Source organism: Balaenoptera borealis (genome assembly GCF_965194805.1).
Source record: "Balaenoptera borealis genome assembly, chromosome: X".
Taxonomy (NCBI): Eukaryota; Metazoa; Chordata; class Mammalia; order Artiodactyla; family Balaenopteridae; genus Balaenoptera; species Balaenoptera borealis.
In genome coordinates this window covers 13,521,509-13,535,647 of record NC_138881.1, presented here as the reverse complement: position 1 = coordinate 13,535,647, position 14,139 = coordinate 13,521,509, and the positions used below count along the sequence as shown (strand labels likewise).

The 14,139-nt window shown below is 41.5% G+C and overlaps 1 long non-coding RNA gene across 1 annotated transcript in view; it reads right to left on the bottom strand.

Moving 5' to 3' along the window:
- LOC309620030 overlaps window positions 1-13,740 on the bottom strand; it is a 28,850-nt gene extending 15,110 nt beyond the window's left edge. The window contains exon 1 of the long non-coding RNA XR_014239388.1: window positions 64-13,740. This is a non-coding gene — a long non-coding RNA (uncharacterized lncRNA). The remainder of the gene's footprint in view (window positions 1-63) is intronic.
- Between the last annotated feature and the right edge of the window lie 399 nt (window positions 13,741-14,139).

Below are 14,139 nucleotides of genomic sequence, written 5' to 3'. Positions count from 1 at the left end.
GGTTCTAATAACTACCGTGACTATGTCTAATCGGTTTGTGGCAAACGCTAGTGGGCTCTTCGCCACACTTGTTTTCTTTCCTCCTGGGCCCACAGCTGGACTTCATTTCCCAGCTTCCCTTGCTGTTAGGTACAGTTAGGTGTGACTGAGCGCTGGTCCGTGGAATGTAGGTGGAAGCGATGTGGTTCAGTTTCAGGTTTGACTCTTTACAACTTCCTCGAAGGTTGCAAAGTCTTAGTCAGCCTGGGTCTCTGGAAGACTCTGTGGAGCAGAGACCCACCCCGCATCCCCAGCCTCCAGCTGACTGGGCTTGATTTGCGAGAGCAATCAGTTTTGATGGTTTAGACCACTGAGATTTCTGGGCAACCAGCATTACCCTAACTCACGTACAGGGTAGAGAATGAAAACACTCTAGAACAGAAGCAACAGAAACATGGACAAACAATAGAAATGGGAATTGTGATGATCATTACAGTTGTAAAAATAGAAACGACAGAATTATGAAGGCACACTTGACCTCTCCCATTGTAGCGATCTGAGCCAGTCCATTTTCAAAATATTATGCAGCAGCTGCCCACATGCTGGGAAATAACTGAAGTGGGGCCTCAATAAGGACCAACGAAAATAATAACCAAACTGAATGTAAAACATTTCAGTTCAAAAAACCATTCATTAATGAAGAAGGACACTTTCCTATTTATAATTCAATGACAAAAGGGTTTTATTGCTTTTTTACTTACTGTGGTAACTTATTAAAAGTGGTAGGGGTGAGGAGAGGAAAGAGAAAGAAAGAAGGGCTGTAAGGGAATAGCAATTGGCTTTCTCCAGTGGCTTTTCTGGTTCAGAACTTGATCCAAATAAGGTTGAGTGGGTCATGCAGGGTGTGACCGCTCAGGAAAGGGACACTGTGCTGGCCTAGGGCAAATATCCTAACCTTTACAAGAAGAGCCCTTGGGAACTCTGTAGTGAGAAACCCTCCTTGAGCAACATGAAGATGGAATATAGTAGGAAGGAATGAGAAATATAACCAACAGGATGATATACCATCAAATCCTGCTCCCCGAAGCTATCAGGCAAAAAAGACAGAGAGAGAAAAAAAAATATCTTTTATGCTGAGTGAAAATTGAGCATCTCTTCAGCCCCTCTTATGATAGCATCACAGCTTCTCTTATTCTAATGCAATTTAACCCAATATTAGATAGCCCTGCGGAAACATAAATCATACGATTATAACTAGGGTCACCATATAATTTAGTCCAAACCAGGACACTTTCAAAGTGAAAGGGGGAAGGTCTAAAATAAATATTTATTTATTGACCATCAAAATAAATATTTATTTATTGACAAATGATTTGGTTTTGTTATACTGATGGATCTAAAAATAGTTTTATTAGAAATAAAATCTTTCAAAAGTAAAAGTAATATATATGTGTATACATTACAGCAAAATGAAAACATTTTTACATTGATAACTTTGACATTAAAGAATAACAGAAGCAGACCAATTATTGTATATATTTACACATTAAAAAGTTGAGGTATAACTAACATATAACATTATATTACTTTCAGGTATATAACATAATGAGTTAATGTTTGTAATTTATACATTTTTACTAGCTTCTTAGCTGTCTTTCTGCATTGAAACTGTGTCACTGATGTTTATCTAAAGAATGTATTTTTTTGGTAAATTTATTATTTATTTATTTATGGCTGTGCTAGGTCTTTATTGCTGCGCGTGGGCTTTCTCTAGTTGTGGGGAGCAGGGGCTACTCTTCGTTGCGGTGCGCGGGCTTCTCATTGCGGTGGCTTCTCTTGTTGTGGAGCATGGGCTCTAGGCACGCAGGCTTCAGTAGTTGTGGCTCGTGGGCTCTAGAGCGCAGGCTCGGTAGTTGTGGTGCACGGGCTTAGTTGCTCCGCGGCATGTGGGATCTTCCCGGACCAGGGCTCGAACCCATGTCCCCTGCATTGGCAGGCGGATTCTTAACCATTGTGCCACCAGGGAAGTCCTAAAGAATGTATTTTAATATGATTTTATTGTTTTTAATCATTTTTTCATAAAATTGGCTGTAATTTTCTTTAAAGTTGCATTTTTGTGGTTGATAATTTGAAGTTGTTGACACATCGATCAACTCTTTCTCTTTAGGCCATAATATTTTTAGTTGAGAATTTACCCTCTTTATAGATTCTGAACAAATTCTGCTAAAGGGGGATCCTCTCATCTCTGTGTTTGTGGATATTGAAATGTATAAGCATTTAAGCCCAGCTAATTTTTTACAGGTACTATCATTTTGCTTCCAGGTATGTTCAACAAATATTTTACAGACAAAACTTATCCAAAAAACTGTCTCTTTTTAATTCTTTTGAATGTCACCAAATTTAGATGCTGCAAAATTGTAAGCTTTACCAATTTGAATTCATTTAGTGAAGAATATATGGATTAACCCAATCAATGATTGGAGTGCCATCTAAAGGCTCTTCCTAAACAAGATATCCCAAAACACAGTAATAGACTCTCAAAGTTAAATCATGTACATGATCTGAGTTCTCATCATTTATTTTGTTTGGTTTCTCTCTTGCACCTGTATGGATATGTTTGGGGTTTTTTTGTGTGAACAAATTGTCATTTAATACTAGATATCATTTAAACTCTATTAGACGATTATTTTGGAAATACATGAAAGCAATTTCTGCTTAGATGAGGGTGATAACTGTTTTAACCTGTATGGATATGTTTTAATGACTTCTGTTTACAGGCTTCGTTTCAATCACTACAGTTTGTTGAAAGCCAAATATTTTGGTTCTCCATTGTTGAATACTTGACTAAAGATTTTCAGTAGATTTTGGAAAAATGTAACCAAAATTTAGAGAACTCTTTGCACACTCGCAAAAATCCTATGCCATGGGAAGATTCAGAAGCTCAAGCATTTCTAAAATCTGGTGGATGAGGGGAGCAAAGAAAGAAAGCATGTATTGCCGTGCTGATTATTATCATTATTATTTGCATTTAACACTGTCTTTGTCACAGAAATTTTGTAGTTCATTTGCTTTGTGTATTTATAGACACATTTGAAATTTTGACAGCTACAGCTTCTATTTTGATGGGTGGAATACTCCTGCTTGTTTGAGCGCCATCAGATCATGAATAATGTATGCAGCAAAGCAATTCCAAGAACTATTTTTTCCATAGGTTTCTTAATGAACTAATGCCATTGTTTGTATCATTATCACTGTCCTCCACGAAATAAAAAGTATATATTTCACATAAAAACAAGTACTTTTACCTTCCGTGTTGAGCTTTATAACTGAATGTGTACTGGTGTTCACAGCATCAGCTGCTTCACTTTCAACAGAATGAATTGAGCTTTGCTTTGTTTTCATGAAACGGATGGAAAAATAAAACTTTCATTGGTATTAACTGACTTTCCATTTGAAACATCGGAAACCATTGATATAAATCTGGCCTCATTGAATTGGGAAGTTCTTTTCGGCTAATTGACTTGACACATTACCTGTGATGTTTTGTGCACCAGAACATTTGGAATTGAAAATGAGCAAATGAAGAGTTGTCAGTTGGTCAAAATGAGCAGCCTTGCTGCAGAGTGCTAGGTCCTCAGACCTTTGGCAGCTGCTTGTGTTAAATTATCTTTAGCTACAGAGTTCTTAAAATGGCAAATTTTGAAGAGGTGCTGAGGCCTCCTTAGTAGGTTTGGTCTTCTGGTTTTCAGGTGGAAAATGATATCGTAAGGATACCCTCACTGTAGATGGTAAATGTTAACAAATATTTTGTGCAAATTATAAATTTGGCAATACCGTGCTTGAAGAAAGGGAATTCAGTACTTAATATTTCATTAAACCTTTTTGTTAGCTTACTGCTGCAAAGTAAAAAAAGCTTTGCCAAACAGTAAAATAAATCAATGTTTATGATTTACCTCATACGATAAATGACAAGAGCACTATAAAAAGAACATTCAGGCTACTCTCCGCATACTGTACGACAGGATTGTTGTCCAGCCTTTATTTTCCACACGTATTTCGCATAGTCTTATCCTAAATTGTCTTGCGTTCCCACCAGCACCACTTAGTGGTGACCTGACTCGTTTGTGTATTTCTCAGGCCGATAACAGACCACGTACTACCAGATAGCTCATGTGACCAGCTGAGTCAGCAGCGTCAACTATTTGCCCTACCACCACCTCGTTCTAGAAGGGGTTAGCTGTCCGAGGGAGATTGTTTGCCAAGAAGGCCGTATCTTTGCACTTCTCCCACCGAGAGCTGGGTCCTACTTCTTTTCCCTTTGAACCTGGGATAGCCCCGTGGTTTGTTTTGACCAGTAGAGAGTAGTGGAAGCACCCTTGAGGGATTGCTGATCAAGACGTCAAGACCCTTTTTAGCTTCCTCTTTTACTCTCTTTGCTGCCCTGAGATCACCATGGCTGTTGGGGGGGGGGGGGGATGGGAGACTGTATAATGAGAGAGAAGCCCGGGGATCAGCTGGTACCAATTTTCAGACATGTGAACAAGATCATCTTAGGCCAGCAGTTCTCAAAGTGTGGTCTGATGACTCTTGGTGGTCCCTGAGGCCCTTTCAGGGGGTCCGTGAGGTCAAAACTATTTGCATAGTAATCCTAAGACATCTTATCCTAGGATGGGGATAATCCTAAGTGTCTTCTTTGCTCTCCTTCGCTCACAAGTGCGTATTTGAATTTTCCAGAGGCTGTGTGATGTGTGATGACATCACTGCTCTGATGGTTAATAGAAAATGTGTGCTTATGTATTCATGTTTAAAAAAAAATTCTGTTTTCTAATATGGTGAACACCTGTAAGTATAAGCCAGTTAAATGAAAGCTCTTTGTGGTCCTCAAGGGATCCCAAGACCAGAATGTTTGATAAGCACTGTCTAGATCATTTAGTGATATCTGAGCTACCAGGTCAAGCTGCCGGCACATAGACTCGTGAGCAAACAAAGCAGTGGTGTTTTTTTTTGTTTTTGTTTTTTAAAATTTATTTATTTATTTAGTTTTGACTGTGTTGGGTCTTCGTTTCTGTGCGAGGGCTTTCTCTAGTTGCGGCGAGCGGGGGCCACTCTTCATCGCGGTGCGCGGGCCTCTCACTGTCGCGGCCTCTCTTGTTGCGGAGCACAGGCTCCAGAGGCGCAGGCTCAGTAATTGTGGCGCACGGGCCTAGTTGCTCCGCGGCATGTGGGCTCTTCCCAGACCAGGGCTCGAACCCGTGTTCCCTGCACTGGCAGGCAGATTCCCAACCACTGCGCCACCAGGGAAGCCCAGCAGTGGTGGTTTTAAGCCATGAAGTTTTGCGGTGGTTTGTTGGGCAGTAACAGATAACTGAGCCCTGTCCTTAGACGCTCTAGTCTGAGAGCACTTCATCTTATCAAGTGGTGCGCTGCATGCTGTCCTTGAAAGGGTGGTGGTGCTAAATCTGTATCTGGAAAAGACTGGAAAAGAAGCAGTTGGTTATTAGTAGCCATGTTTAATACTTAATCACTTGTTAAAAGGTGAATTCTATTTGCTGCCTTTGGGTCTCACACACTACTGCAGGAGACCATAGCAGAAGGAGAGTGTAGAATGGTGGCTGCCAGGACATGAGGGAAGGGAGAAATGGGGCAATATTGGTGAAAGGGTACAAAGTTTCAGTTATGCAAGGGGAATAAATTCTTTTTTTTAAATAATAATAGCCAATTTTTATTATTTATTTATTTATTTATTTATTTATTTTTGGCTGCGTTGGGTCTTTATTGCTGTGCGCGGGCTTTCTCTAGTTGCGGCGAGCGGGGGCTACTCTTTGTTGCGGTGCGCGGCCTTCTCATTGCGGTGGCTTTTCTTGTTGCGGAGCTCACGCTCTAGGTGCGTGGGCTTCAGCAGTTGTGGCACACAGGCTCTAGAGCGCAGGCTCAGTAGTTGTGGCGCACGGGCTTAGCTGCTCCGCGCCATGTGGGATCTTCCCGGACCAGGGCTCGAACCCGTGTCCCCTGCATTGGCAGGAGGATTCTTAACCACTGCTCCACCAGGGAAGTCCCAAGGTGAATAAATTCTAGAGATCTAACGTACAGAACGGTGAGGATAGTTAACAATACTGTATTGTATATTTGAAATTTGCTAAAAGGATGGATCTTAAATTAAATCTTCTCAACACACACACACAGTGATAACTATGCAGAGATGATGGATATGTTAATTAGCTTGATGTGATCTTTTCACAAGATAGAGGTATATCAAAACATCCAGTTGGACACCTTAAATAGGTACAATTTTAAATGTCAAAGATATCTCAATAAAGCTGTGAAAAAATAGTGTCACTTCATTAAAAATGAAAAATCCAGAACAAATGAAAAACTTGACAGGATGCTGGGACAGTGGATATATAAACTGGCCTGTTCCAAACCAGAGAGTGTGTGTCGTTGTTTTATCTCTAACCCACCATCAGCTGGAGATACATCCTGGGTGACCCTGCTTGTGGTGGTGGTGATGCTTTTGAAACATACCATGAGAAGCCAGGAGAAGTATCAGTAACATTGAATAAAATTGTAAGTAGGTTCAAGACATTAAAACATTAGGTAGGTTTTTTTAAAAAGAGAGAGAGAATAGTCCACAAGGAATATAGTCGATATTTTATAATAATTTGATATGGGGTATAATGTACATTGTATACCTGAAACTAATATAATATTGAAAGTCAACTATACTTCAATTAAAAAAAAAAAGAATGGTTACCCTAGGCATGTAAAGAATCATTGAGGGAAGAATTTCGGGCTCTTTGTGAGTAGCAGGCAATCAAGTATAGGTGGTAGAGGGGTATGCTCTAGCATCAGCTGATGTGGATTTGAATTCTGGTGAATCTACCACTTAGTAATGGGGATTCGGGGCACATCATTTAATTCCATTTGCCCTCCCTTCCCCTCATCTGTATCATGGGAAAAATAACTACCTTTGTCACAGAATCCATCCAGGGATTAAATGCATAATATATATAATACATTGAAAACACTGCCTGGTCAATAGCAAGTACTCAATACAAGTTGTTTACCATTGTCCTCAGGCTCTTAAGATGTGTTAGTGAATGCAGTCTGTGACAACACTGGACTAGAAAAACCACAGGTCACGCCCAGTATAACCTTTCTTGCAGCTTATGTGTTTTATTTTTTTAGGTTATATGTTCCATCAATCAGTAATGATGGACACTGCCATTGCCATTAATGTTGGGTTGGTAGATCACACACATCAACACCTCTGGTGAAAATCACCAACCAAACAAAGAAGCTGTAATCATTGGTTGGGTACACAACTGATGTGGCTTAAAAAAATAGTTCTTTAATATTTTTCACATAACAAAGAGACTGGAGTTGGACAGTCTAGGGCTGGTGGCTCCAAAGTGACTCCCAGGCTCCGGGCTCCAGCTCCTTCCTCGGCCATCCTCAGTGTGCGATTGCTGCTTGGGGGGCCGTAATCAGCTATTCCCCCCCACCCCCCACTGACTGTGCCCACATTGCAGGCATGAAGAAGGGCAGAGCAGAGAGCGCTCGGTGGAGGATGCCGTATCTGAGTCTGCCCTGGTGCAGGAGCTCCCTTAGAAGCCCCGCTCAGCTTCCTCCTATACTTTATTGGCCTCAACTGTGTCATCTGGTTATCCTGTCTCCAAGAGAGGCTGGGGAAAAAAGTTTTGAGCTGGGCATATTGCCTCTTCCAGCAAAAGCAGAATTCTGTTAGGAAGGAAAAGAAGGAATAGCTATTGGATGGTTGTTCATTTGTTTGTTTGAATTTTTTTTTATTGGGGTATAGTTGATTTACAATGTTGTGTTAGTTTCAAGTGTGCAGCAAAGTGATACAGTTTTATACATATATATATATATATATATATATATATATATATAAACACGTATGTATACACATATATATACACACATATATTCTTTTTCAGATTCTTTTCCCTTGAGGTTATTACAAAATACTGAGTATAGTTCCTGGTGCTATATAGTAGGTCCTTGTTGGTTATCTATTTTACATATAGTAATGTGTATATATTAATCCCAAACTCCTAATCTATCCCTCCCCCCACCCCCTTTTCTCCTTTGGTAATCATAACTTTGTTTTCTATGTCTGTGGGTCTGTTTCTACTGTGTATAAGTTCATTTGTATCTTTATTTTTTTTTTTTTAGATTCCACATATAAGTGATATCATATAACATTTGTCTTTCTCTGACTTACTTCACTTAGTATGATCATCTCTAGGGCCATCCATGTTGCTGCAAATGGCATTTTTTCATTCTTTTTTGTGGCTGAGTAGTACTCCATTATATATATGTACCACATCTTCTGTATCCATTCATCTGTCAATGGGCATTTAGGTTGCTCCCATGAGGTCCCATTTGTTTGTTTTTGTTTTTATTTCCATTACTCTAGGAGATGGATCCAAAAAGATATTGCTGCGATTTATGTCAAAAGAGTGTTCTGCCTATGTTTTCCTCTAGGAGTTTTATAGTATCCATCTTACCTTTAGGTCTTTAATCCATTTTGAGTTTATTTTTGTGTAGGGTGTTAGAGAATGTTCTAATTTCATTCTTTTACATGTTAGCTATTGGATTGTTAAAGGTAGAATTCTGTTTTCTGCCTGTAGGTCTCACTTGCTATTGCACAAGACCATTGTGAATCTGGAATTACAAAGTGGATGTCTATTAAACCCATCCCAGCCAACTCTGCTCCACATCACGTTTTTCATTTTCCATCCAGTTGTCATGAAGTCACACTGATAACATTCATTAAGGGACTGGAGAAATTTATAAGCACCCGGGAGACCCATCTCTCAATATGTTTATTTGAAAGACCATTTAGCCAATTCAAGAGATTGCATTGTGAACAACAATTTGTCTTTTTACAGCAGTATAGGGAAAGTCGAGCTGTAATGCTTTATTTTGGAGAATTTGTATCATCCCATCCCTGGATAGATTTTAACACCACAGGCAGGAAATAAAAACAAGATTTTTTCTTGTTCTCAGAGGATTTTAAGGACAATAATATCTTTGAGTCCAGGTTTCGGTTGGTTTTCTCTGGTTCCTCTGCAACTGTTAGCAAATGCCTATTGTGATAATACCCAAATCTCTGAGAAATATGATGCCGAAACACAGCAGGGTGATTTTCTGTGTATGAAATCCACGCCCTCCCCCCAAAATCCCCCTTCAAATAAAACCCCGCGATGGAATGATTCCCTCCCCTTCACTCGGGTAGCACTTTGTCTCTCTATTCTTTTGTCTCACAGTCGCTCTGTCTTCTGTTGGTTACTTTGGGATCTCTTCCTCCTCTCCATTTCTCTCTCCACTATACTAAAGTCACCTTAAAGATCAGAGACTAAGCCACTCATCTTTCTATCTCTGATAGCTTCTAGACCAGCACCGCCCAGTAGAAATACAATGAGTCACTAAACTTTCTTCATGCTAAATGTTCTCATAGCTACCTTAAAAAAGTAAAAAGGAATAGGTAAAATTAATTTTAATAATATATTTTATTTAGCCCAATATATCCAAAATATCATTTAACATGTAATCAATATAACATAATTGTTGATATATTTTACATTCTTCTTCTTCTTTTTTTTTGGTATTAAATGTTTGAAAGCCAGTGTGTATCTTATACTTACTTCACACCTCATTTTGGACTAAGCACATTTCAAGTGCCCAATAGCCATATGGGACTGACGGTTGCCATATTGGACAGCATAGATCTAGACAACGCCTTGGTCATTGAGAGTACGTAATAATCACCAGTACAGTTTTACTTCAGCCCCCAAAGAGGTTGTTAAATGCTAGGATTTTAGGATATATCTTAGTTATAGATTAATGTGGTTCGAAAAGATTTGAATGCTCCTTTAATAGTGTAGCCAGCTTTATGCTTCATTAATCAGGCTTAAGAGATGGGAGTGTGGGGAGAAATTTCGCTTATCTGAATTCATATAATAACTTGACCTCAGAGAACATAGAGTTGAGTTCTCTCATATTACAGATGAAGGTAACTATGATTCAGACTGGTTAAGTGAGTTGTCCAAGGTCACGCATCTTGTTAGTGGCAGAGCAGTATTTGGACCCAGTGATTCATCCAGCATTTACTTAACAAAGTTATCAAGACCCATCTCTGTACAAGGTACTGTGTTAGGTGCTTGGGATACAAAGCTAATAAGACACAGTTCTAGTTTGTGAGGAGTTTACAGATAAGAGTGGGAGACCAGGAATAAGAATCATGCTCTAGAACATTCTGGGTATTATAAACCTTGTACAGTGGAGCCCAAAGAGGGGGAAGTGGTGTAAGGGATGGGATGTGGGAAGGCTTATATGTCACCCACATCATTGCCTCCTCCATCCTGAATTCAAAATGGCGGGCAGGTGGGAGCACTTGATCCTTTAAATAACACACCATTAAATATGGAATTGCTTTCCTTTTGAATATAGTTAGGCATTTTCATCTGACATCTTTGGGTCATGTCTTAGCTTCTGTTTCCCCAAAAGCATACCCTGAGACAAGGACTTGGGAACAGATCACTCAGTTGGGAGGTGACCCCAGGATGCACGAGTGAAGGAGTGGGGAATGAGGCAAGGAAGAGAGAAAACCTGAGAAAGGCAAGTTAATGTGTGTATTACAGCTGTGGGCAACTGGGGCTCAATCCTGCTGGGCGTGTTGGAAGACAATGTAGAAGACTTCTCAGGGTTGTCCCAGCCTGTGAAGGGGAAGCTGGAGCATTTAGCCACTGACTCCTGTCCCGCCTTCATTGATTTGACCGAGGTGTTGAGACTGGGCCACCCAGTGCACAGGCTGAACGTGCTTCCTTGGTCACAGAGGGACATGGGTGCTTGAGGCAGGGAGCTGCCAGGGGGTCTAGGACCATCCACTTTAGCTACAGGTGGACTCTGAAGTGGGTGGAGGTGAGACCGGGTGGGACACCAACAGTGTCTGCCACAGAAGATGTCCGACCCATCATCATTCAGAACTAATGTTATGTCTTAGTATCTTAAGTAGTAATGTCTTCTTCTACTGTATCTTCAAGTTTACTGTTTGCCCCCGTTGTCCTGGTTCCCCTCTGCAATGCCTATTTGCAGAAGCTTGCATCTTTGTCCCCATAGCTATAATCTTTTATCATTTTCATCCGTCTATTCTTTTTCCTCCTCATTTTTGGAGTGCTGTTCAAGTTGGCCTCACACATTTTTGATTTGTTCTCTAATGTAGATTCCACCCCTTTGTTAGCTCCAGTGGACACTTCTGTCTTTGTAGTTTCCTTGGAGTCTTTTCAATTGTTTTCGGCTCTCACTTCGCCCTTGCCTTCTCAGAGCCTTCTATTTTCATTCCGGCCCTTTGCGCTTTCATTTCACCTTGAATTGCCTACTTCAGAGAGTTCGCATTTTCTTCTCTACTTTTTGAAAGCCCAGTTTTCTTCTGTTTTCCCGCAGCCCCGTGTTTCGCAGTTCGCTACTCAGACTGTGGTCTGGGCACCAGCAGCATCACCATTCCCAGGGAGCTTGTTAGAAATGCAGATTTTTAGCCTTCACTCCAGATTTCCTGAATTAGAAGCAGCATTTTAACAGGAATCCGCCCCCCCCCCCCCCGCCGCCCTGCGTGATTTGTTTTTATAATGGGCTAAGGGTGAGAAAGTATTGAGAATCACAGATCCATATTTCCCTGGAAGATGGTTTGGGGTTGCGATTAGGAGCAGAGACTCAATTTTATTTGAGTCTCAGCCTTGCTGTTGTAGGAAGGGGGACCCCTTCCAGGGCCCGAGAGTGGGCTCTTGTCTAACACTCAGAAATGAATTGTCCGAGGAGACACACGTGCTGACAAAGCAAGAGACTTTATTGGGAAGGGGCTCCCGGGTGGAGAGCAGGAGGGTAAGGGAACCCAGGAGGACTGCTCTGCCACGTGGCTCGCAGTCTCGAGTTTTATGGTGATGGGGTTAGCTTCTGGGTTGTCTCTGGCCAATCACTCTGACTCAGGGTCCTTCCTGGTGGTGCTCACATCGCTCAGCCAAGATGGATTCCACCGAGGAGGATTCTGGGAGGTTGGTAGGACATATGGACTGGCGTCTCCTCTCTCCTTTTGACCTTCTCCGAATTCTTCTGGTTGGTGCTAGCTTGTTAGTTCCGCGTTCCTTATGAGGACCTCCTGTTGTAAGATAACTCATGCAAGTGGTTACTATGGTGCCTGGCCAGTGCGGGCAGTTTTGGTCAGTGGTTCCCCTAACATTGCCACCCACCAGTCACATGACTTTGGGAGATTTAGCTATCCTTCCCACACTTCAGTTTCCGCACCTCCAGAATGGGAATAATAATTTCTGTTTTATGAGGAGGGTCTGAAAATTAAATTAGATGAGTATGTAAAGTGCCAAGCAGAGTACCAGGACCGTGATCATTTGAAAAATAGCTGCTATGTGATCAGTCTTTAATGTTGCAAAATATTTTTATTGGTCTTTCCATGTTCAGTTCTTTTTTTCTTATCTTCCTGCCAGTGCATCCTTGAAAGAAAGAGACTTAGCCTGTGTTGGGGAAGAAGAAAATTTCCTCCACCCTTCTAGGTTCTTCTGGCTGGTCTAAGAATTAACTTGACATGAGAAAGATTAACAGGAGAAAATCGAAAGTTTAATAACGTGTATACATGGGAGAGACCCAGGAAAACTGAGTCACTCTCCAAAATAGTTGAAACCCTCACCTTAAATACCATCTTCAGCTCAAGACAAAAGAGAATGTTGAGAGTAGTGGTTTGGGACTTCAAAAGGGAGAAAGGCAATTCACATGGAGATGGAAAGGCAAATATTTTGGTAAACAAATGTTTGCTGGGCCAGGCAGAGACAGTGGGACACAGAGTGGGCTCTGATCTCTGAGAGCTTCCCCGACCACATCTAGCTCTGATTCTTTGAAGATATCTCTGGTGATAGCTCTATGCCAGGAACAGGCCCTTTAAATTCTATAGGGGGAGGTAGAAAGACTTCCTGAGTCTTCTGTTTATTAAAAATAACCTAAATTAATCCTCATGCCAAAGAGACGCATTTTGGGGTGGCAGTTGCTCCCCTACACCTCTAACAGTGAAGATGATGCTATTCCCCCTGGTTAGGTTTATGGACCAACTGGGGATTGTCACAATTTCTGACTCAGATTTTAACCTGGGTGGGGGAGTTGATGGGTACAGCCCTTAGCCAAATTTCTGGTATCTATAATCCTAAATGCCTCAGAAAATGGTTTTCCTGCAGAAAAGGTGTGGCTCAGATCTGTTCTTTCTGAAATAGGAGTGGCTATTGGAGCAGTTACATCTCAGCCCCACCCGCTTCCTCTCTGACTCTGTCAGTTTCACAGTCAGGCTCATCTCCCCTACAGCCCTCAGAATTTCTCCCAGAGAAGGGCGAGTCATTAATTGCTTTGCTCAGCTTCCAAGGCTACTCTGAATCGAAATGTCCTGTGCATCAGTGGACGGTCTGCAGGAGTAATGGATATGGAGAATCAGTGCAAGCTTGCTACCATCATACCTGGGAAGTTCAGAAGTATTTTACCTTGGGGCTGTGCAGACCTTTGTAATTTAAGTTTTATCTATCCTACATATTAATCCATTATTCCTTGGGAAATCTTTTAACTGCCTTTCCTGAGCCAAATTGAAATTTTCATACAACAGGTGATGAATGAGGATTTCAAGCCATCACATATTGGGGCTATCTGTCATTCAGCATAACCGAGCAGGACCCTATGGGGCCTTCCCGGGACAGACCCCGCCCCCCCATCCTCTGCTGTAGCTCCTCTCTGAAGTACCTAGATAATAGTATCTGATGCTTATCTCCTGAGTTGTTTCACAGATGCTAAAACCACCACCAAATTGAAGAAATTAACTACTCAATGATAAGGAGCACATGGTCCCAGACCTACTGGAGCCTAAGGACTGATATTGTTAACCCCTGTGACACCGCCCTGTTACCTCGCCATCAACGACGAATCAGAGAACTGTGCATGAGCTAATCACATACCCTGGGACGCCCCTCCTTCACCTGCCCTTTAAAAATGCTTTGCTGAAACCCTGCGGAGAGTTCGGGTTTTTTCAGCCCCAACTGTCCTGAACTCCTTTCTTGGTGCCCTGCGATAAACGTTGCCCTTCCCTTCACCACAGCC